The following is a 22,928-nucleotide window of genomic DNA, read 5'->3' as shown; positions in this document are numbered from 1 at the left end:
GAGAGGACCCTCGGGACAGGTTGCCTCATTGGTGCTGGCTGGCCTGCATTTGTAGGGAAGGTTGAAACTACAGTTAGGTTAGGTATAAAGCCCCTGTTTCAAGACTTGGCCTCAGTAACGCCGTGTTGAGCCACTGGTTCTTTTTCACACTACCTAAGGAGAGTCTACAGTGCCAATAAAAGCAGGGGCAAGATCCCAAATAGCAAATGCAGAGGAAAGGTCTCAGATGACAGGCAGTCAGTGCCTCCGAGAAATCCCGTTCTGCAAACACACAGAGCGAGCCTCGAGAAAGAACCCTGATAGGAGGGAAATGGCAACTGATAAGAGATGGATCATTTAAAAACGTCAGCAGGGAGGACAAGGAGACAAGGCAAGAGCAGCAGGAGTCTCGAAGATTTGGAAAGCTTGAGGCAAATACAGAGAATAAAAGGAGCTGCCATTTCTGAAGCCAGGAGGGAACATTCCAGACAGAGGAGAGCTGGAGAAAAAGGGACCAAGAGGAGGAAGGAGAGAGCAGTTAGGGCTTGCACTGCAGGAAAAAAATGGTTCCGATTTTTTAAAACGTTGTACTAGGGAAAGCTTCCAAACACATATAAAAACAGAATACAGGGGCACCTGGCCAGTTCAGTTGGTGGAATATGTGACTCTTGATCTCAGGGTTGTGGATTCAGGCCCCACACTGAATGTAGAGATTACTTAAAAACAAAATCCTGAGGCACCTGGGTGTCTGACTCTTGGTTTTGGCTCATGACATGATCTTGTGGTTCCTGGGATTGAGCCCCGAGTCAGGCTCTGTGCTGAGTGTGGGCCTGCTTGGAATTCTCTCTCTCTCTCTCTCTCTGCCTGCCCCTCTCCCCCCATGTGTGTGGTGTGTCCCTCTCTCTCAAAATAAATAAACTTTAAAAAAATCTTTAAAAAAAAACAAAACAGTGTAGTTACAATGAATCCCTGTGTACCCATCACCCAGCTTCAACAATTGGCAGCTCATGACCAACCTTGCCTCCTCTATACGCTCACCAACTCATTACCCCTTCCCTGGGCTGGCTTGAAACAAATTCAAGATTCAACATCCTTTCAGTGGTTCTCAGACTCGACTGAGCATCAGAACCCCCTAGAGGGCTTGTTCAAACATGGATTGCTGGACCCCACCCTGGGTTTCTGATTCTGCAGGTCTGGAGGGGGACTGAGAATTTGCATTTCTATTTATTTACTTTTTTTAATGTTTATTTATTTTTGAGAGAGAGACGACAGACAGAGCACAAGCAGGGGAGGAACAGAGAGAGAGGGAGACACAGAATCTGAATCAGGCTCCAGGCTCTGAGCTGTCAGCACAGAGCCCAACATGGGGCCCAACATGGGGCTCAAACTCACAGACCTCAATATCATGACCTGAACCGAAGTCGGACGCTTCACTGACTGAGCCACCCAGGTGCCCCGAGAATTTGCATTTCTAACAAGTTCCCAGATAATACCAGTGCTGTGGATCCAGGGGCCACACTTTGACAACCACTGTATTATTTCATCTGTACATATTTCTCTTTCAAAAACGACCCCCTTATCTAAAACATAATCACAATGTTGCCACCACTCACAAAAATCTATCGTAATTCCTTACTATCATGTTTTCCCAGTTGACCTCTCGGTGGTCTTACCAGCCACTTGTTGATCTGTGCTCCGGACAAGGTCAGGGCCTTGCCGTTGGTTAGTCTATTTTCTACTCCTCTGGTCTAAGGGGTGGGGTTTGAATGAGTAGCGTGAGGGTCGTTTGGGCGGTAGCATTGAGAGATGTGCCGCTGTGTATTGTGAATAGAGCACAGCCTTTGGGTCTGAATCGCGCTCTGCCACTTGCGACTGACAGAGGTCGGACCCGCCACCGAAGTGCTCTGAGGCTCATTTGCGTCATCTCTGAAATGAAGAGAATAAGCCTATCTCATGGAAGACTTGCGAGAACTGCACGAACATCAAGCCTGTGGCATGGTGTCTGGTCACCTGTTGGGCTAAGGAACCAGAAGACATGGTCGGTAGCAGCTCTGTGACCTTGGGACCTCAGGCACATGCTTCCCTAAGCTCCAGCTTCCTAACCAATAAAATGGAGATGATAATAATAGTACTTTCGTGGGGTGTGAACGAGCTAATGGGTGCAAACAGCTGAAGCATGGCATCTAATGTGCAGTAAGCTCTCAGATTTGTTGTTGCTCTTAGGAAAATACCAGTTATTATTAGGAGCACAACGAATGTCACTTCTCTTTCACCTGAGTAGGAACGCCTTCTTAGAATCTTGGTTTTCAGAGTGACGGGCTGGGAGATCCCAGGCCGTGAATGTTCATGTTCCCCATCTCACTTATTTCTTAGTTTGGTTAATGGCACCACCATCCTCCCGGGTGCCTGAGTTAGAAACTGGGGGTCGCCTCGACTCCACGCCACATTCAAGTGCATCATCCATTATGAGGGTCTCCCCCTTCAGGTTGCTGATGGGATCCCAAACTGAATGAAAGAACCTAATAGCGCCCGGTATACAGCAGGTCCTTAATCAACACTGACGGTTTATTTTTACTTCCATTGCCTCTGCTCTCCTTCTGACCACCGCCCTCCCCCCACCCACACTGCCCAGCAACTCCCCTCCCCAACCTCCCTTGCCCCCCCCCCCCCCCCGCCAGCCTCTCATTCTTCAGATGACAGCCTTTCTCCCTGTTTCTCCCCCTCCCCCACCCTGTCTGCAGTGCAGTCTCCCTCATTCTCCAGCTGTGTAAGGAGCCACTTTCCTTTTGTTGTGCCTCTCTCCCTTTGTCCCTGATACTTCCGGCTGCCTCCTTCCCATAGGCCTTCACTCTCGTGGGTTTTTTTAAATGTTTATTTATTTTGAGAGAGAGAGAGCATCCACAAGCAGGGGAAGGGCAGAAAGAGAGAGAGAGAGAGAGAGAGAGAGAGAGAGAGAGAGAGAGAGAGAGAGAATAGCAAGCAGACCCTGTGCTGTCAGCAGGGAGCCCGAGGTGGGGCTCAGTCTCGTGAACCCTGAGATCATGACCTGAGCCGATGTCAAGAGTTGGACCCTTAACCGACTGAGCCACCCAGGTGCCTGGCACGTTTTTGATAATGTGTTCTTGGCTACGTATGTGAACTTAAAAAATACATTATGTTTTTTTGCGTACATTCTGTTCTTAAACCCACCTACCACATCTACTTATCCGGCCCCCTGGCAAATACCCTCAACTCCCTGCGGCCAGTACTACAGTGAGACGAATGTCTTTGTTGATGATCCTTTAGGACCTGGGCAAGAGTTTCTCTGAAGCATATGCCAGGAGGGGAATCACTGAATCATAATATCTATGCCAATTTCCTTTGACAAAGTACTGCCGGGTCATCCCTAAGAACTACAGAACTCTCGGCATCTGAAGACTCCATTGTCCAAACCCTTCCACTAACAGACTTGATGAAACTCTGGCATGGCTTCAATCGCTTAAGGTCATCCCTGGGATGATCCTAGCCCCCTGGAAAGGCCCACCCGGGATGAAAGTTCAGTGCTGCCAGGAGAATTTGCTGTTCGTTCCCGCAGATGGGCCCCGAACCCCCTCAAAGGGCAGTTACTTTAGAAAGCTTGCAATTATGAATTCTTTCTCTGCCCTTTGAAACGCAAATCTACCACCTCAAACTGTTTCCTAAAAGACCTAAGAGGAAACATTCAGGGAGATAACGCTCCTCTCCCGCCTATCCCTGTGGGAGGACAAAGACCTAACTTGAGCGGGCGCCTCGTTGCATCTCACACCACTGCCTCCTTCATAAAGACTGGAGAATTTGTTTCTCCTCAAATAAGCACCAATTAACGAATCCAGGTAGCCTTGTCACATGGGCTGAGCCCTCTTAACCCCCATCTCAGTATCTTTCCCCTTGCACATCCTTTCAACACCTCCATGTTGAAACATTTCCAGCCTTTTGTTTTGAGGATGTTGGGTCCCATTCCCTCTGGACTCATTTTCCCTGTTGCAACATAGTTACTGAATAAAACCTGTCCTCGCTGCTTAAACTCGTGTCCAGCTTTATTTGTGACATGCGCTAGAAAAGTCCTAGCAGTGTACTTTCTTCCCAGCAGGCGACCAGAAGAGTTTCAGACCTTGAGAGAATTTCATATTACCCAGTCCCCTAATTCTTGCCAGCCTCCTGGGTAAAAAGAGATCTCTTTTGCTATTGTTTGGATTTTCATTTACCTGTAATGGGTGGGATTGAGCAGAACTAGTGGACTTTCTTGTGTGAGTCACATATTCATCTTCTTTGTCCATTTTCCTACTGGGTTCTCCATCTTTTTCTGATTGATTCGTAGGACTCTCTTATACATTCTAGGTAATAATCCCTGTTGGTTTTTGAAGTCTCAAATATTTTTTCTCAGTCTATCACCTGTCAGTTAATTTTGGTAACAATTTCCATCATTATCATTAATTTTGGCATAGATCTCTCCATTTTTTTGGCCTATGATTGTACTTTTTAGGTCTTGGTTTTAAAAGAATCCTTCCCCACTTTAAAATCATAACTATATTCTCCTACATATATTTTTGTGTCTTTTTTCGTAGGGATGGTTTTCACAGTCAATCTTTAGTGTATCTGAAATTCACCTTTGTTTATGTGTGTTGAGGCTTCAACTTAAATTTTCCCCATGTAGTGAGTCAGTTTCCCTGTACTATCAACTCAGCAACTTACCCTGTCCCCACTGATTGTGGTACTTTTTTCCTGTACATCAGGTACACTCACACCCAAAGGCATATATGTTTCTGGGCACTTTATGGCCCTTGGTCTCCTCACACGTTTCTGCACCATAGTGTTTTTTATTCCATGACCCTGGAGTATAGTGAGGTAAGTCCCTCCTCTTTGCTCTTTTCTCAGAATTATGGATTTTGATTTTATTCTTCTAGATAAATTTCTGAATATGCTTTTCCTTTCCACTCAAAAAATTATTAGATGTCTATTGAAATTGCCTTACATTTTTAGATTCACTTTGGGAGAATTGGGATCTTTACATGTTAGGGAGTCTTGTCTACCAACATGGCATATGTCTCTGCTCATTCAAGTCTTGTATTGTGCCCTTTAATAGTTTTACATTTGGCTTCCAAAAATGATTTTGAACTTTTCGTTAATTTTTAGGTACTTTATAATTTTGTTGCTCTCATGAAAGGTATCTTATTTTCCATTATATTTTCTGGTTAAATATTGCTAATACAGAAGAATGCTACTGATTTCTGAAAGCAGACCTTGTTCCTGACATCCTTGCCAGGATTCTATTCATTCTGGGGTGATTTTCTATATGGATAATCAAATCACCTGTCAATAGTGACAGTTTTGTCACTTCCTTTCCTTTTTATTAAATTTGAGAGAGAGAGAGAGAGAGAGAGAGAGAGAGAGCAAGCATGCAAGCATGGGAGGGGGCAGAGGGAGAGAGAGAGAATCTTTTCTTTATTAAAAAATTTTTTTAAATGTTTTATTTATTTTTGAAAGACAGAGAGAGACAGAACAGGGTAGGGGCAGGGAGAGAGGGAGACACAGAATCCCAAGCAGGCTCCAAGCTCTGAGCTGTCAGCACAGAACCTGACACGGGGCTCGAACCCACAGACCGTGAGATCATGACCTGAGCCAAAGTCGACGCTTAACGGACTAAGCCACCCAGGCACCCCAGAGAGAGAGAGAGAGAGACAGAGAGAGAGAGAGAGAGAGACAGAGAGAGAGAGAGAGAATCTTAAGCAGGCTCCATGGTCAGTGTGAAGCCTGAAGTGGGGCTCAATCCCATGACCCTGGGATCAAGACCTGAGCCAAAATCAAGAGTCAGATGCTTAACCAACTGAGCCATCCAGGCACCGCCCCCCCCTTTTTTAAAATTTAAATCCATGTTAGTTAACATATGGTGTAATAATGATTTCAGGACTAGAATTTAGTGATTCATCACTTAAAACACCCAGTGTTCATCCCAACAAGTGTCCTCCTTAATGCCCCTTGCCCATTTAGCCCATCCCCCCCCCCACCCAACACCCCTACAGCAACCCTCAGTTTGTTCTCTGTATTTAAGACTCTCTTGGGGTTTGTCTCCCTCTCTGTTTTTATATTATTTTTGCTTCCCTTCCTTTATGTTCATCTGCTTTGTATCTTAAATTCCACATAAGAGTGAAGTCATATATTTGTCTTTCTTTGACTAATTTCACTTGGCATAATACCCTCTAGTTCCATCCACATAGTTGCAAATGGCAAGATTTTATTCTTTTTGACTGCTGAGTAATATTCCTATATATATATATATATATATATATATATATATATATATATACACCACATCTTCTTTATTCATCTGCCAATGGACACTTGGACTCTTTCCATACTTTGGCTATTGTCGATAGTGCTGCTATAAAGATGGGGGTGCATGTGCCCCTTCGAAAAAGCACACCTGTATCCCTTGGATAAATGCCTAGTAGTGCAATTGCTGGGTCGTAGGGTAGTTCTATTTTTAGTTTTTTGAGGAACCTCCATACTGTTTTCCAGAGTGGCTGCACCAGTTTGCATTCCCACCAGCAGTGCAGAAGGGTTCCTCTTTCTCCACATCCTTGCCTACATCTGTTGTTGTCCAGGTGTCCCTTTCTTTTTTTTTTTTTTTTTAAGTAGGCTCTACACCCAACGTGGAGCTTGAACTCACGACCCTAATAAGATCAAGGGTCACATGCTCTACCAACTGAGCCAGCCAGGCACCCATCACTTCATTTCAAATCCTTATACCTATTACTTCTTTTTCATGTCTTAACATGTTGGCCAAGACCTCCAGTATTCTGTTGAGAAGTAGCATTTCCTATTCTTAGAGGGAATGTGGATCTACCTGAACCTCTTATCTCCTTCCTATCCCCAGGGGCTAAGCCTGCCTTCATGTAGCCACAAGCTCTATTTCCTACTCGTGCAAGACTAGTGATTCTGTTTTGCCATGTAGTAGAGTTGGGATAAACCCTAATCTGTCCATGGAAATATGGGGGAGATGTAAGTTCCCCCACCTGTGGCACCTTTCCTCTTCCCCTATAGACTGTAGTCATATACATATATACCCTGGGACCCAACTATTTGCTGTCTCTCTAGAAGCTTCTCACAGTTATTACATTAGACACTCAGATTCACCACTGCTCCATTTCTGAGGTGTTCATTCCCAGCACTGGGTTGAAGAAGGTAGCCAGTAGCCTAAAATGGGTTGCCATTTTGTCAAGATCCAGAAGCCAGAGTGACATTTCTAAAATAATTCCCATCATGAGAGTGCTTTAATCATAGACCATTGAAGGCCCTCATTGTAAATTAATAAGAGCATTCAAGGACTTGACAAGGTCCTCCTTTTCTGCTTACCACAGCATACCCCACACTCAGACCATCCTGGGTGATCTCCTTTTCCTGAATGTGTGTCCATTCAACCTTATCTGTTTACCATTCAGTTCCCTCTGCAAGGGATTCTCTCGCCATTTCTCCACATTGAGAAAGCCTAACCATTCATCAAGGCTCAGAACAAAAGTCATCAGTCTTATGCTGTCTTCCCAAGTTTATCTCTTTGGTGTAAATCATTCCTTCCACCGTGCTCTCCAGAGCACTTGACTATCAGATTTGCCTTACAGTTTGTTGTTACTTATCTAACTGTTCCATTAGATAGCGACGTCCAGAAGGTCAAGGACTGTGTTCTATTCATCTCTGTCTCTGCAACAATTCCTCGCACACAACAAATGTTCAATAAATGCTTGTTCATCAAATGAAAGGGTAGAGATCACAAATTACTCAAAAAAGAAGTCGTGAATAAAGATGAAGTAATGCCGATCGAATGTGTATTTGCAGAGATGTTGTTACCTGCAGTAATAGTCGGCAACACGCAGATAGGAGCGAGAACAGACCCCGTACGTGCCTAGTCATTCTCGTTATTCTGTGATAAACCTTGCGGGTGCTATAGTGACAGGTGTTCAACCTGTGCAGTGCAGAGCAACCCTGGGGACAATTGGGGAAGTTAGCGTGTGGGCAGACATCCCTGGGTCTCTCCTTCTGAACGATACTACTTTTTTTTTTTTCTTAATGTTTTTTTTATTTATTTTTGAGACAGAGAGAGACAGAGCATGAACGGGGGAGGGGCAGAGAGAGAGGGAGACACAGAATCGGAAGCAGGCTCCAGGCTCTGAGCCATCAGCCCAGAGCCCGACGCGGGGCTCGAACTCACAGACCGCGAGATGGTGACCTGAGCTGAAGTCGGACGCTTAACCGACTGAGCCACCCAGGCGCCCCTCTGAACGATACTTCTACTTATGCTGTATGCTACAAAGGCCCTTGAACTGTGCCACTTTACAGGTCAAGATTATAAGATACCTGGAAAGGGCTTTCGAAATACTACCTTTGGAGCACCTGGCTGGTTCAGGTCTGACTTTGGTTTGGGTCACGATCTCACGGTTCTCGAGTTTGAGCCCCACGTCAGCCTCTGTGCCCTCAGCACAGAGCCCGCTTCAGATTCTCTGTACCCCTCACCCTGTCTCTCTGCCCCTTCCTGCTTGCACTCTCTCTCTCTCTCTCTCAAAAATAAATAGAAACATTTTTAAGCACCTTTACTTTTGATAGGAATTTTCAATAAGTGGGAGAGATTGGTCATGTGGTAGAGGAAACATGGAAAAAGTAAATGAACAACTGAAGTAAAATTAATCACGTTTGTATTGTTGCTTTTCTTTGAATGGTGGTTTCTTCTGTGCGTTTATTCTTTTTGGTTTTGCCTGTCTAGGCAATAAGTAAAGAAGGTTATATATATATATATAATATTATAATATATATATATATACACACACACACACATATAATTAATATATAATGATATAAATATATCATTATCATATAATAGCTGAGATAAGGAGGAATTAAATTCCTTTTCTTCCATAGATTGTTGCAGCAGTGGCCCTCAAATCGTTCACACCTCCCTGTATGTACATCCTTGGGTAATACCTTTCACACTGACTCCAGGCATGGCCATGTAACTTGCTTTGGCCAGCGATAAGAGCAAATATGACATTAGCAGAAATTTTATTTTTTTTAACATTTATTTATTTTTGAGAGACAGAGACAGAGCGCGAGTTGCGGGGGGTGGGGGCAGAAAGAGAGGGAGACACAGAATCCGAAGCAGGCTCCAGGCTCCGAGCTGTCAGCACAGAGCCCTATGCGGGGCTCTAACGCACAACTGTGAGATCATGACCTGAGCCAAAGTCAGACAATTAACTTACTGAGCCACCCAGGCACCCCTGACTCTAGCAGAAATTTTGAAGGGCTTGCATATTGACCTTGCCATCTCCTACTGCTCTCTGGTCCCCTGAGACTGCCATGGTGCGATCACCACGTGAAGCCTGGGCTTGAGGATGAGAGAACATACAGAGTAGAGACAAGCCATCACAGCAGAGTCCCCAAGAAAGGAGCTTATCAATCTTCGGGTATGTGAGTGAGGCCAGCCAACCCCAGAGGAGCCACCTACCGACCTCAGAGATCCATCACATCAACTAGATCAGAAGAACTGTCCAGATGACTCACAGAAGCCTGAGAAAAACTAAATGTCTGTTGTTTTAACCATTAAGTTTTGAGATGGTTTGTGACACAGCAAAACCTAACTAATACATTCCTCAAGAAAGCCTACTCGGGCTAGAATCTAGAGGTCCTGGTCTCCAGGTTCATGTTCAATTGCTGTTACTCCTTTTCTAGTCAACGCTCAGGTTGAGATATGCAAAACTTATGTATCTTAGGTATGCTCAGGCCTCTTGAATTCCTCGAGGGCAAAGGTCACGACTTTATTTTTCCAGTTGGCTTAGTACATCACTTTATTCATAAAATATGCTCAGTACAGAGTATTACTTTTTCTGAAAGGGAATGAAAGTTTAATTCTTACGAGGATAAAGGTAAATTACATGTGATATGTATAACCCTCAAACTTTATATAGGACGGAGGTATTTCTAGTTACAAAGAAGGTTTTAGACTAGCAATCTATCCTTAGAGAGAAAACAGAAAGGAAGGAAAAAGCAAAGGCCATGTTTTTGTCCCCATGATACAGAAGAGAGTCTTGCAGAGTCACTGGCCTGAACAACTTCAGGGAGCAACCATTCACACTGAGGTCTATACTAATAGTCTCGCCCCCAGTTGTGCAGTGCGCAATGTACACAACTGTACACGAGGCCCCTGCCTGGCACATAGTAAATGTTGAATGAATGAATGAATGAGCAAATGAGTGAGTGAGCGTGTGTGTGTGCCTACACATCATGTTTGTGGCATTTAGCAGAGTTTTAACTGGAAAGAGAAATAAGCCAAATTAGAAGGAGTATCCCTGTTTAGTGGGCTCCCAGAGCGCAAACCACTTTGCTTTTGGTGTGGAAAAGTGAGAAAATAGCCAAAGCAGCTATAGATTCAAAGAAAAAACTTTCACCAAATGTTTGGTTAATGGTGACACCTAGTGGTGGTATCCAAGGTGTGGGTTTTCCTTGGAGTAATAAACTATTTTATTTTACACGTTAGGGTAGCGGAGTCCTTGGGAAGGTCGATTCCTGCTCCCCTAACAGATTGGGCAGTTAAGGCCGATCGGCTTCCCACGGTCAGCACAGCTGGGACATTTGTTGTTCTGGAATTTAGCCCTGGAGAGGGCATTCCCTTGCTGCTGCTACAGAGACCTCGGAATAAATGCCAGAGGTGGTAGGAAACTCCCTTCCTTCCAGTGGCACAGGGTCACTCATTGTCACTTAAGACAACTGTCCTCAGCTTTTCCACATATGTCTTAATCTTTTCCCCTCTCCTTCCTTTGCTTCTTCTATTTGTCCATTGCCCAAATCGCCAACCCATGTGGCCATTTAGAATGAAATGAATTAGGAGCACCTGGGTGGCTCAGTCGGTTGGGCGTCCGACTTTGGCTCAGGTCACTATCTCGCGGTCTGTGAGTTCGAGCCCCGCGTCGGGCTCTGTGCTGACAGCTCAGAGCCTGGAGCCTGTTTCAGATTCTGTGTCTTCCTCTCTCTCTGACCCTCCCCCATTCATGCTCTGTCTCTCCCTGTCTCAAAAATGAATAAATGTTTAAAAAAATTTTAGAATGAAATGAATTAAAACTAAATGAACTGAAAAATTCAGCCCCTCACGTTTCAAGTGCTCCACAGCACTGGTGGCCACTGAAGTCAGTGCAGAACACGATCATTTCCATCATTGCAGAAAACCCTCCAGGAAAGTGCCAGCCTGGAGTTTGGTTACCTACCTCTCCAGCCTTCCCTCTCTTTTCCTTCTCAACACCTCTTCTCTAAGGGGTGATTCTGCCGCCTCCCTCCCTCCCTGCTCACTCCAGTTTATTTGGTGGCTTTCCGTGTTCTGTATATTATTATGTAAACTCGTTGAGGTGACCTTACCAAGTGAACACAAAAATATATAATCATATTGGACAGTTTATTCAGGACAGTCAATGATTCATAGCATCTTGTTTTCCATGCATTGGAACACATCAAAATATTTTTAAACTCAACACATCAACACATCATTTAAAACAATTATAGCTCAGGCTTTCTGTCTGTCTGTCTGTCTGTCTGTCTCTCTCTCTCTCTCTCTCTCTCTCTCTCTCCTGCTTTTTAAATCCACAGGTTTCTGCCCTTCTACTTTGTCTTGAGTTAAAGTGGCTTTAAAATTAAACAGTATATCTTTTTTAATGTCTGAAAAAAATATTTTTTAAGGTTTCATTTTTAAGTAATCTCTACACCCAAAGTGGGGCTCAGACTTACAACCCCAAGATAGATCGGGAGTCGCATGCTCTACTGACTGAGCCAGCCAGGTGCTCCAGAAAAAATATTTTTTATGCATAGAATAGCTTTGAAGTAATATACCAGAAACTTTTGGTTGAATACTCTTTTATAATATCTTAGTTTTTACCAGATTTTTTTGCATGTGTATATTTGTATCTGTGTATGTATTTATCTCTGTGTATAACTTTTTATTACTTTTTAGACTTTTTTTAAGTTTATTTATTTTGAGAGAGACAGACAGTGCCTGTTCAAGAGGGGCAGAGAGAGAGGGAGAGAATCCCAGGCAGGCTCCTCACTGTCAGCACGGAGCCCGACGTGGGCCTCGAACCCATGAAACTGTGAGCTCATGACCTGAGCTGAAACCAAGAGTCAGATGCTTAACCAACTGAGCCACTCAGGCGCCCCTGTATGTATAACTTTGTAAATTAAATTGAATTCTAAATCACTTTTGCAACTTAAATCCTTTCTGAAAATAAATGTCACAACCCTGAGAGGATCCAACCAGAGGCTTTGCAGGATACATGAGCTCTCGGAGGGAGAGTAATTTCTGAATGAGCCTGCAAAGTTTGGATGGTGACCCATCTCTTTAAAGAGATCAGGCGGGACGGGGCGCGGTGGGGGTGGATGTGGCACTGCATGAACTTCAGATTTATGTCTAATGACAGCTTGCCAAGAATCGGAATGCACTGACAAGCGGCCCTCTTGACTGTCGATAGGAAGTTACATTGGCTGGAGAGTCTTCCTTTTCCTTCCCACCCATGATTAGAGAAGAGTGACTGAGAGCTTGTCCCCTTGGTGCCCATCTCGAAAGGGACCTTGGAAGGTGCTAACAGCTTGGATCCTCCCTTTCAGGGGCACACTGACCTCCCCACGTCTCTGTAAGGGCTTGATGAACAGGGTGAAAGTTACCATCTCTTGGGGCACTTGGGTGTCTCTGACGGTTAAGACTATGACTCTTGATTTCGGCTCAGGTCATGGTCTCACTGTTCGTGGGTTTGAGCCCCTCTGTGCTGACAGTGCAGAGCCTGCCTGAGATCCTCTCTCTGTCCCTCTCTCTCTCCCTCCCCGCCCCCTCAAAATAAATAAATGAACATTAAAAAAAAAAAAAAAAGGAGAAGAACATGGGCTCAGGGCATGATCTCACGGCTTGTGAGTTCAAACCCCATGTCCGGCTCTGTGCTGACAGCTCAGAGCCTGGAGCCTGCTTCGGATTCTGTGTCTCTTCCCCTCTCTCTGCCCCTCCCCCTCTCACGCTCTGTCTCTCTCTCTCTCTCTCCTTCAAAAATAAATAAATATTAAAAAAATTCTTTTAAAAAAAGAACAAAGGTTACCATCTTTCTTCCTTTTCCTGTGATCCCTCGGCTAGTCATGGCCACCTACCCTCCGTAGAACCACCGGCTTTCAAAGAAGAAAACCGGATAAACCCTGAGATCTCTCCTGACTTCAAATCTGGTTTCAGCTCAAAGTTACTTCAGAACTTGGATTTATGCAGCATTTATGTAAAGACATGTATCTCTTTGAAAAGAGATTTGGGGACCGGGACAGAATCACCATACTTCCATGATAAATAACGGCTCTATTGCCAGTATGAGAAAAAGGGAAACTGAGGCAGGGCACAGTAACTGTGGTGTGTGCTGGGATTTGCAGCCACTACTTTTGACTTCCCGTAAGCCAGTTTGCATCAAAACCATATAATCATATGCCCAGACCAAACTGTAGCATCTCTGTGTGGATTACTCTAAATAAAGTGCCGCCTGGACCATGCCACCCAGGGGAGTTGGTTTGTGGTTCCTTCTGACCGTGGACGCCTGTGGTGCCAGCCTGGCTCGGGCAGAATCATGGTCCTTCTGAAAGAACAGGCGTTTATGTGTCAGCTCCGTGGGACACTCAGGAGTCCGTTTCTAATGGTGCTCTGTGATGGGAAGACAAATAACATCCCATCCCTTCCGTGGAGGACCAGCATGGTCCTTATCCTAAGGCAGACTGGCCATGGGAAATGGAAAACTCAGGATCATCAGTGCTATGAAGGCCCATGAAACACTCCTAGTCCATCCCCAATTTTATGGAGAGGGAAACTGAGGCCCCAAAAGGTTAGGGGGTCAAGCGACCTTCCTAAGGTTATATAAAGGGAGTACAGGGCTGCAGCACAACCCCGGCCCCTGCCAGGCCTCCCAAACCATTTGGTGCTGCCTTGTCTGCACCATCCCAGCGGCCCCGAAGCCCCCTGTGCAAAGACTTCCTCTAGCCTCGTGGAAAGACGCAAACACCTTCATAGTGTCCATTCGTTAATATGAAGATTCACATACTGAGGATTACTCGGTGAGTGTTTTCAGGTCAGATTTTTTTTTATTTATTAATTTTGAAAGAGAGTGCGTGCGAGCAAGAGAGGAGCAGAGAGAGATAGGGAGAGAGAATCCCAAGCAGGCTCTGGGCTGATGGCGGGGCTCGAACCCAGAAACCCATGAGATCATGGCCTGAGCCGAAACCAAGAATCAGGCATATAACTGTTGGAGCCACCCAGGCACCCCTCAGGTCAGATTTTAAATGTAGATCTGTGCTAATAAATTAGCTAGTAGCCACAGGTGGCTACTGAGCTCTTGAAATGCAACCACATAAACATGCTATAACTGTAAAATACACATCAGAGTTTGAATAGTTGTTATGAGAAAAACAAACTTTAATCATTTTCATACTGACTAAATATTGAAATAATATTTTAGATATATTAGGTATTATTTAATGTATTATTAAAATATGGGTGTATTTCTTTTTACATTAAAAAATTTTTTAATGTTTATTTATTTTTGAGTGAGAGAGAGAGAGAGAGAGAGAGGGAGAGAGAGCATGAGTGGGGGAGGGGGAGAGAGAGAGGGAGACACAGAATCCGAAGCAGGCTCCAGGCTCTGAGCTGTCAACAGAGCCCGCAGCTAGGCTCGAACTCACAAACTATGAGATCATGACTTGAGCCGAAGTCAGATGCTTAACTGACTGAGCCGCCCAGGCGCCCCAGACAGGCTTCTTTTTATGGCAGTCTCAGGGCATTCTGAGTGATAAGGGCAGAAGCTGCAAGTCCTTTTGGGTTCTATGCCCTGAACTCACGGGATGCCCGCTTAGCCATCTGATATCAGTCAAGGCAAGTCACAAAGCCAGCCCCACTTGAAAGAGTAGGAAAATAAACTCTGCCTCTTGGTGGGAGGAGCTGCAAAGAATCGATGGCTGGATTTCATTCACCACACACATGTACTAAAATATTCATTTACTCTTTTGAAATCTACATAATGCATGGCAAACCTAGAAAGCATCGTCTCAATTTCCACCATCTCCCTTAACTGGTTAAAAGGAAAAGCAACTATCGCGAAACTATCCAAACACAGAAGGTTTAATTCTATTTAAACCTAGATAAATGTGTGGGTTTTTTTTTAATGGAAGAATAAAAGGGGGGCGGGGAATGGACTTTTAAAGAGAATGATGAAATGCAGGCCTGGAAATGGAGTCCCCAGCAGGAACATCTGCTACCACTTAATATTTAACTGTGTGAGCCCCAGACGATGAGAATGGGTGGGATTTTAGTGTTTTGGAACTTACTAAGCACCATCTATTTGCTACGCTAATTTTTAGTTGATGTGGTATTCTGTATTTTAGGAAGACAATTTGAAGGGCACAAAATAAAGCTAAAATGAATATAAGTGAGCAAAGTGGGGGGAGCCCCGCGGGACAGCAGGTGAAGGGGGTTAGCAGGAGTGTAGCTGGGTATTCATTAGATGTGATTGTTACATTAAGTATCAGTTTTGCACTAAGACAAAATGCATGAAAGAGAAAAAAGGAAAGGGGAAACAGCGAGAGGAGGAGAATCTTAAATGTTAAAAAGTGCAATTTGTGAAAAAGCTTTACTTCCAAAAGAAAAGAAAATTCATTTAATTTTGGAAGAAACTCTTTCTCAAACAACTGCCGTTTTCATCTCCAAACCCAATCCACCATATGTGAGATTGCGTTCAGTTAAAGAAAACATGTTCTGGAAATGATTTACACACTCAGGCATCAGGAAAAGTCACTGATAAAAGCGAATGTGCAATTTTCTTGGGGAGAAATGACCAATGACCACAGGGATTCAGAGAGTATGGAGTGGAATCAAGGGCTGGGGGAGCCAGGCTGAAAACAAGAGAGAAAATGTAAGCCAGGTGAGAATGATCTGGATACGAGAATTGCAGGCTACGAGAAAGGGAGATAACTGGGCAAGAATCTGCTCGATTCCTCCCTACCGGGATCCTGCAAAAGCATTAACTGGCCTTTTAAAAATGAGAAAAAGGAGAAGGAGAAACGAAACGAAAAGGAAGACCCCGAGACATCACCAGCCTGGACCAAAAGCCAAAATGGGGCGTTTAGAGAGAGTTGCAAGGCCTGTGGCAGCTGTGGGGTCCTGACCCACCCCTCGCCAGCCATTTGACCTTGGGTGAGTAATATGATATCTTTGAACTTCAAGTTCTTAGTCTGTAAAATGGGAGCCGAAAGTGATGCACATAGCTTGCCAGGCACTCAGTAAATTCCTATTATTCTCTCGGGGCGAGCTAAGCTCCTGCCATTTTGTCACGCTTCCTGTCTCCTCCTCAGCCCTGACATTTAAGCTCATTCAAGACAGGCCCCGACTCAGGCACGGCAGCTTTGGGGGTCCCAGCAGAAGCGGTGAATAGTTTTCCTTCTGGTTGGGATCTCGCGGGGCCCAAAGGGGCAAACCTCAGCACGGCTCTCATTTTTAAACATTTTGTTGCCTTAAGAGGCAAATGTAAATACTTCCCAAGAGCCTCAGTAGATTTCCAAGCGTTGCCTGTGTTGCGGCATCTGCGTCACCCCAGAGGTAAAATGCTTAACGTTTTTAATGTGGATTTTCCTTCTCCCGAAGGCTTTAAAAAAGATCTATTTCTCTGAGTGCCTTTTGCCAAGAGACAAGAGAGTAGAGAACATGCCTCTGTTGAGTTTTACTTCTAAGCATAACGTCATCCTTTGCATTAGCTGAATTCACTTTAAAAAATACTTATTGAACATTTACTATGTGCCAGGCAAATAGAGGAGCTCAGGTGAAACAAAGAAAAGTGAAACATAGTTCTTGCCCCTGAAGAGGGGCAAGAGGTCCAGAGGGAGCTAAACCGAATACACACTCAGGGACCCCCAATCAGGTAGGAACAAGGTAAACCGGGGAGTTTGAAGGAAGGGTAGCATTTTCTCTAGATTTTTATCACATCAACAACATTCTAATAAAAATAATGCCCTAATAAATAGTGGTTTTCCTTTCTCTGTGCTCCCTTACACAATCTTATTCAAACATCTATGTGATTTTTATAGTATGTTCACAGTACAGTTTTGTGCTCTCCAAAGCATCAGGTTATAAGCATTTCCTTTTGCTAAATACTTTCCATCATAATTTCCCTCTGTTGGTGAATGTAATTGCCTTTACGGTCCCCCATTGTAGGATGGTTGGGCTATTTCCAGTTTTTTCATAGTTACAATTTATGATGTAAAGGGTATCTTTACGCATGTAGCTTTTTTTCTTCTTTAGTATAATCTTATTTAGGTTAGGTCTGCAAAGTAGGATGGATAGGGGTCGAAGGGCATGAACATTTCTGTATCTCTTGAAATATATTGCTCTGTTGTTTCCAACACCCTCCCTCAAAACTTGGACCCATTTACGATGTCACCAGCAACCTGTTTCTTCAAAACAATGTCAGCATTGGGTGATTTTTTTTTTTTTTGGCTTTTTGTTTTTTTAATCTGATGTCATAGCTATGCCATGATGCCTCACTGCTATCTTAATTGACATTTCAGCGATAACTTTTTCCATATCCTTCCTGGTTGTACCTCTTAGTGAGTTCCTGTTCAGGGCAAGGGAGCAGAATTCTACAGGCAGAGAGCCGGTGAACAGGCCCGTTGGGGAAAACAAATGGCTCAAGCAGGTGTCGGGATGGAAGGGAAATGCAGACTTTTTGGTTGGGGGATAGGGTGTACCAAAAAGAGAAATGGTGGTGATGAGGCTAGAAAGGGAAGTGGAGACCAGCTTGTGCAAAAGTTTGCTTTGAATCCTATGGGTTTTTAGTGTAACTGGTACAAAATGCCTCATAGGAGTGAACAGTGAGATGGCCTGAGTCTCTTTACCTTGATGAATCTATGTGACCAACACCCAGAACAGCCAGCTTCATGACCCCCTATTGCTTCTGCCCAAACAAGCTCCTGCTGCTCCCTTCTTTGGCACCCGGGGCCTGCTGATTCCCTGGCTCCTGCCCACCTGCCTCACCTCCAGTCGAACACTCAGGGAACCCTGGCCCGCCTCCTCAGCGGTGTCCCGCACTCACCCTCAGCATGTGGCATGGGTCATGCTACATGGGCTCTCTCCACCTGACCCAGCCCAGGACCCAGCATCAGTCCTGAGCATTGGATCCCCAGTCCTGCACTCCTCCTGCGCCCACCCCGGCCCCCTTGGGGATGTGTTCTCTCTGTCCCGCAAGACGGTTAAAAACCACCAGCCTGGGAAGGAGGCATCCACAGTGTCTTTCCTCACCTACTGGGAAAACTGGGCAGCCTGAAACAGAGCTGTAGAGGAGTGTGTTGTCCTTTGAGAAAGCACCTAGGCCTTGGTTCCTAAGCTTGGTGGAATCTTACACAATAGTGTTTGCAAGTATGAGAATCTCAGCTGTGAAATAAGGCTCCCAAGACAATGGCCTGGGAGCACTCTCTAACCCAAGGGTTGCCCTTGTGACTTTCTATAAGCAGACCTTCTGATAGAAAGCCCTTGGTTCCCAAAACATGCCTGTGGGAAATTTCATCCCCCCACTAAGCCTCAGTCTCCTTATCTGTAAAGTGGGAAGAATAAAACCCATGCAAGGTGTTATGAGGATTAAACATAATAATGTATACAGAGGACTCAGTGCCTGGAGACACTCCATAAATGGTGGTCACGATAATTTGGGTTGATTTGGTCAGCTGCCTGCCTCTGTGCCTCTTCTGAGTGCGCCAGCCTGAACACCCACGATGAGATTATTGAGCATCTGGCCCCAAGCCCTCAGGTATACCACAGGCCGGGGCCATTCCCTCCAATCAGATCTGTAGACCAGAGCTTCCTTTCAGACATCTGTGGTGGGTCCAAATGCGGGTCTCCCGATGCCCACCCATGTTAGTAACAACTGTTCCTCCAGGGCAGGGAGGGGAGAGCCAAAACCAAATCCATGCTGGACCTTGATGGGAGGGGCTGCACCCAGGGGCCTGAGGTGGGCGGGTTCCCTCAAGGCATCCTGGCTTCCACGCTGGTTAGGGGCCTTGCAGCACGTGGCACCGCCCAATCTCAGGGGCCACTGGTGGGCCACGTACTGAGCTCCTGGTGCTCTGCTCAACCCACGAAGCCAATGTCATTCTCTCCCAGTGCTCTCCAAATAGGAGGGGGAGAATGCTGAGGGTTCTGTCCCTGGGTTCTCTGTGTGGACAAGCACTACTCTGTCTCCACAGAAGGAAGGTGTGAAATCATGTCTGTGGCAGCCCCGTGGAAACAACAAAGAGCTACACAGTGTCAGGCTCCCAACTGTGAGTTTTGGCGTGAGCCCCGCCCCTACGATTTACTGACCCCTGGAGACCAACTGCAGGTAGCGTGTTGTGATATTTGAGCAGATTGCATGGTTCGCCAGCATGGTTTTTCAGACAAGGCAGGTGAAATCACACCCTCATCAAACTGGATAGACGGCCCCAGCTGGGGTCTGGCGTAAGCTGTGTTGATGATATCATCCAGATTCCAAGCTTGTCCCCACACTTACCTGGTGCACAGCCCGAAGGGAATTCTGGCAGCTCCAAAAAGTAGAAAAACAGTTGCTTTTGATCCTGGACTATACTCTGCTCTCATATTGTGGGAGAGCAATTATTAACTTGTCTTAACTTGACATTCAAAACCATCTCAGTGTCTGTTTTTTATTAACTATATCCCACCAGACAGCCTAAGACAAGTGAAGGAAAAGGTAAAGTTTTGAACGTTATCTTAGAGACCAGCTGGAGGAAAATTAAAAAAAGAACAATCATATTAGCATGTATTCAGCGCTGCCCTCCGCTAAATCCTGCCTGCGTTCTCCCTTTATCTTGACAATGATGTGGGAATCTCTTATCGCCATTTGCCAAACAAATGGATTTCAGCTATTGGAATAATCAATATTTGGTTTTTACAATGAAAAATAAATTGAGCTTTATGTCCACATGTAGTAAAGCAATGGGGATGCTTTTCTCTCTACACCAAAACACAAGTTGTGGTAAATGTGTTGGTTGCATGACTTTTGTACGTTCTTTGACTAATTCCATCTGTTCTTCCTGGGGTAAGCTCACTACTTATATTTGCAGAGGCTAAAGCATGCATTTAAAGGGAGGCTCCCTGGCCACAGCTCATGTTGCTGCTCTGTGCACATGCTGTTCTGTTCCTCACTGCAGAGGGCCCTGCATGCACGTAGGCCGACTTCGTCCTCGTGCTCCCACCAGAGCGCCCTTGGCTACCTCCTGGGCCCCTTGATGTGCACGTCAGACACACTACCCGCCTTGGGGAGGACGGATCTGGGGAAAAGTTCATCAAAGGGTCTGGGGCTCATTTCAACAGAGAATTCCAGGGCCCCAGGCACCACAGCCTGATCTGGAAAGTGCATCTTGTCCCCGGCCCCCTTGGCTCCATCTTGCTCCGTGGGGGAAGAGCCCAGGGATAGGAAGGCCTAAGCACGTGGTCCCGTAGAGCTGAGTGTATAGGGCAGGAACCCTGACTGCCTGATCCAAGGGTGACATTTAATGGTGTGTGCCAATGCCAGCCCAGATGGGAAACCAAGTGGAGAAGCATCGGCTGTTCTGGCCCCAGAGGGCCAATAAGTATATCCCTGGACCCAGTGGAGGTCTCCAGAGTGGAGCTGACAAGGACTGGATGCCCTCTCCACCTAGATATCATGTGGGTTTTTTTTTTTTTTTTTTAAGTTGATTTATTTATTTTCAGAGAGAGAGAAAAAGTTAGCACATGTGCATGCAGGGTTGGGGCAGAGAGAGAATCCCAAGCAGGCTCCGCACTGTCAGTGCAGAGCTCAACACAGAGCGCAAACTTATGAACCCGTGAGATCATGACCTGATCCACAGTCAAGAGTCAGACACTTAACCAACTGAGCCACCCAGGTGCCCCTATATCAAAAATCTCCTTAGCCTGGCCTCAACCCATTCCTCCCAACTTAGTCCCAGCATGTTTCCAATTAAAGGTTAACCTCCTCTCCCCAGTAAAAGGATCTAGGCCTAAAGCAGCTACTTCAGGAGGCTTAAGCCATGAGGCCCCCCCAAGCACGCAGAACCGACTAGGTGAAGTAACCAGAGAGAAGGTTGGCTCAAAGGCTAGACAGAAGAACAGATGAGAAAAATGAGTCCTGCTTCTATTCCTGAGTATAGTACCTGGAGAAAGGGGTTTACAGACCTAGAATTTAGTGGGTAAAGGCATCATGCAAAAGCAGGACTTGAAACCTTCCACTTAAGTCAATAAGAGCACTGAGCCTCAGTTTCTTCACTACAAAACAAAAATCTACCTCCTTGCAGGGATATTGTGATGCGTATGTGGAGATAATGCAAATGAAGTGTTTTATGCTATCGAGTGCTTCACGTATGTAAGGGCGTGCTACTGGGTAATCTTGGAGGTCTTTTCGAGTCACTTGGAAAAAATAGTTTTGATGAGGTATACTTTGTGTACCATGAAATTCACCCATTTTAAGTGTACAACGCAGTGATTTATTTTTGCACAGTAACAGAGTTGTGCAACCCTCGCCCCGATCCAGTTTTAGAACATTTCCATCGCCCCAAAGGGACCCCTGATGCCCATGTGCTGTAGAGTTCCATTCGCACCACCCCCCAGTCTGAGGCAACCATTGATCTGGTTTCTGTACCTTTGGATTTGTCCTTTCTGGACATTTCACGTAAATAGAGCCATACAATACATAGTCATTTACATTCAAGTTACTTTTTACAACATTATATATGTTGTCTTTTCCTTTTTCGCTCTGTAATTCCCAACTCACCAGACGATTTTATTCTTAAAGTTTACGTCTTGCATTGGTCTTTGAACCTCACTTATGCTTCCCCAAAGAAATACTGTTGTAAGTCATGGTTAAGTTCCCAGACCAACTCCCAATGCCTACTTAACCCCGAACAGAGCCGAACTAGAGTATAAACACTTCTAGCCTGAGCTTTGAGTCCTGAGAGGAGGGGGCCATGGGATACAGAAGGGACATAGGTTTTCTCCTGCTTTCCCTTATACAGGGTGCTCCTAGTAACATCCTTGGGTTGGGCAAAACTTCCTACTGCACCTCTCTCTAGATCAAAATGGGATCCTTGGATTACCCGCATTAGAATTCATTCATTGGGGCACCTGGGTGGCTCAATCAGTTGAGCCTCCGACTTTGGCTCAAGTATGATCTCAGGGTTCATGAGTTCAAGCCCTGCATCGGGCTCACTGCTGTCAGTGCAGAGCCTGCTTGGGATCCTCTGTCCCCCCCTCTCTCTCTGCCCCTCCCACACTTGAACTTTCTCTCTCAAAGAGAAATAAAAATCTTATTTTAAAAAATTCATTCATTCATTCATTCAACAGAAGCATTTCAAGAGCTCTATGAACTATGCATCAATTCCCCTATCCCATATTTGGAAACAGAATATCTGGGAGTAGACCGCAAGAATCTATCATATTTCACAAGCTCTCCAAGAGATCAGAATGCACAAGACAGTGTGCCTCTTCTATGCTGGACTGGCTGTCCCTGAATTTAGGGTGTCCTAAGCCATTCAGGCCTAGGCTAGCCACAAAGTATCGATTACCTATCTCCCCTCCAATTAATAAAATTCCCTTCCCTCAGTGTAGCTCTTTTCTGCTAGATAATAAAAGAGCATCCAGCACTGCCCCTGCATGTTTCTGTATTTTCCAAGTTTTCTTGTCGAACAGTTTAAAATTAAAAAGAAAATAAAGATAACAACAGAGGCAAAACTGGATTCTGTAACCCCTTGTCCTTCCCTGCTCAGAGCCCTATAAAAACTGCACTTAACAGCTTGATTATTGTCTCCCTCCCTCCTGCTGGGGCACACGCTTTGCGGGGGGGGGGGGGGGGGTAGGGAGGGAAGGGGGGTGGGGGGCT

The 22,928-nt window shown here is 45.3% G+C and overlaps 1 protein-coding gene across 1 annotated transcript in view; it reads left to right on the top strand.

Annotated features, from left to right (window-relative positions):
- APH1B (aph-1 homolog B, gamma-secretase subunit) overlaps positions 1-19,914 on the top strand; it is a 140,212-nt gene extending 120,298 nt beyond the window's left edge. Inside the window, exon 7 of the mRNA XM_042941803.1 lies at positions 19,264-19,914. The gene's annotated coding sequence lies outside the window, so the exon portion shown is untranslated. The remainder of the gene's footprint in view (positions 1-19,263) is intronic.
- Positions 19,915-22,928: the final 3,014 nt, after the last annotated feature.

This window comes from Panthera leo, chromosome B3 (genome assembly GCF_018350215.1).
Source record: "Panthera leo isolate Ple1 chromosome B3, P.leo_Ple1_pat1.1, whole genome shotgun sequence".
In the NCBI taxonomy this organism is placed as follows: Eukaryota; Metazoa; Chordata; class Mammalia; order Carnivora; family Felidae; genus Panthera; species Panthera leo.
The sequence above is the reverse complement of the archived record's forward strand: the minus strand, read 5'-3'. Positions and strand labels throughout refer to the sequence as shown.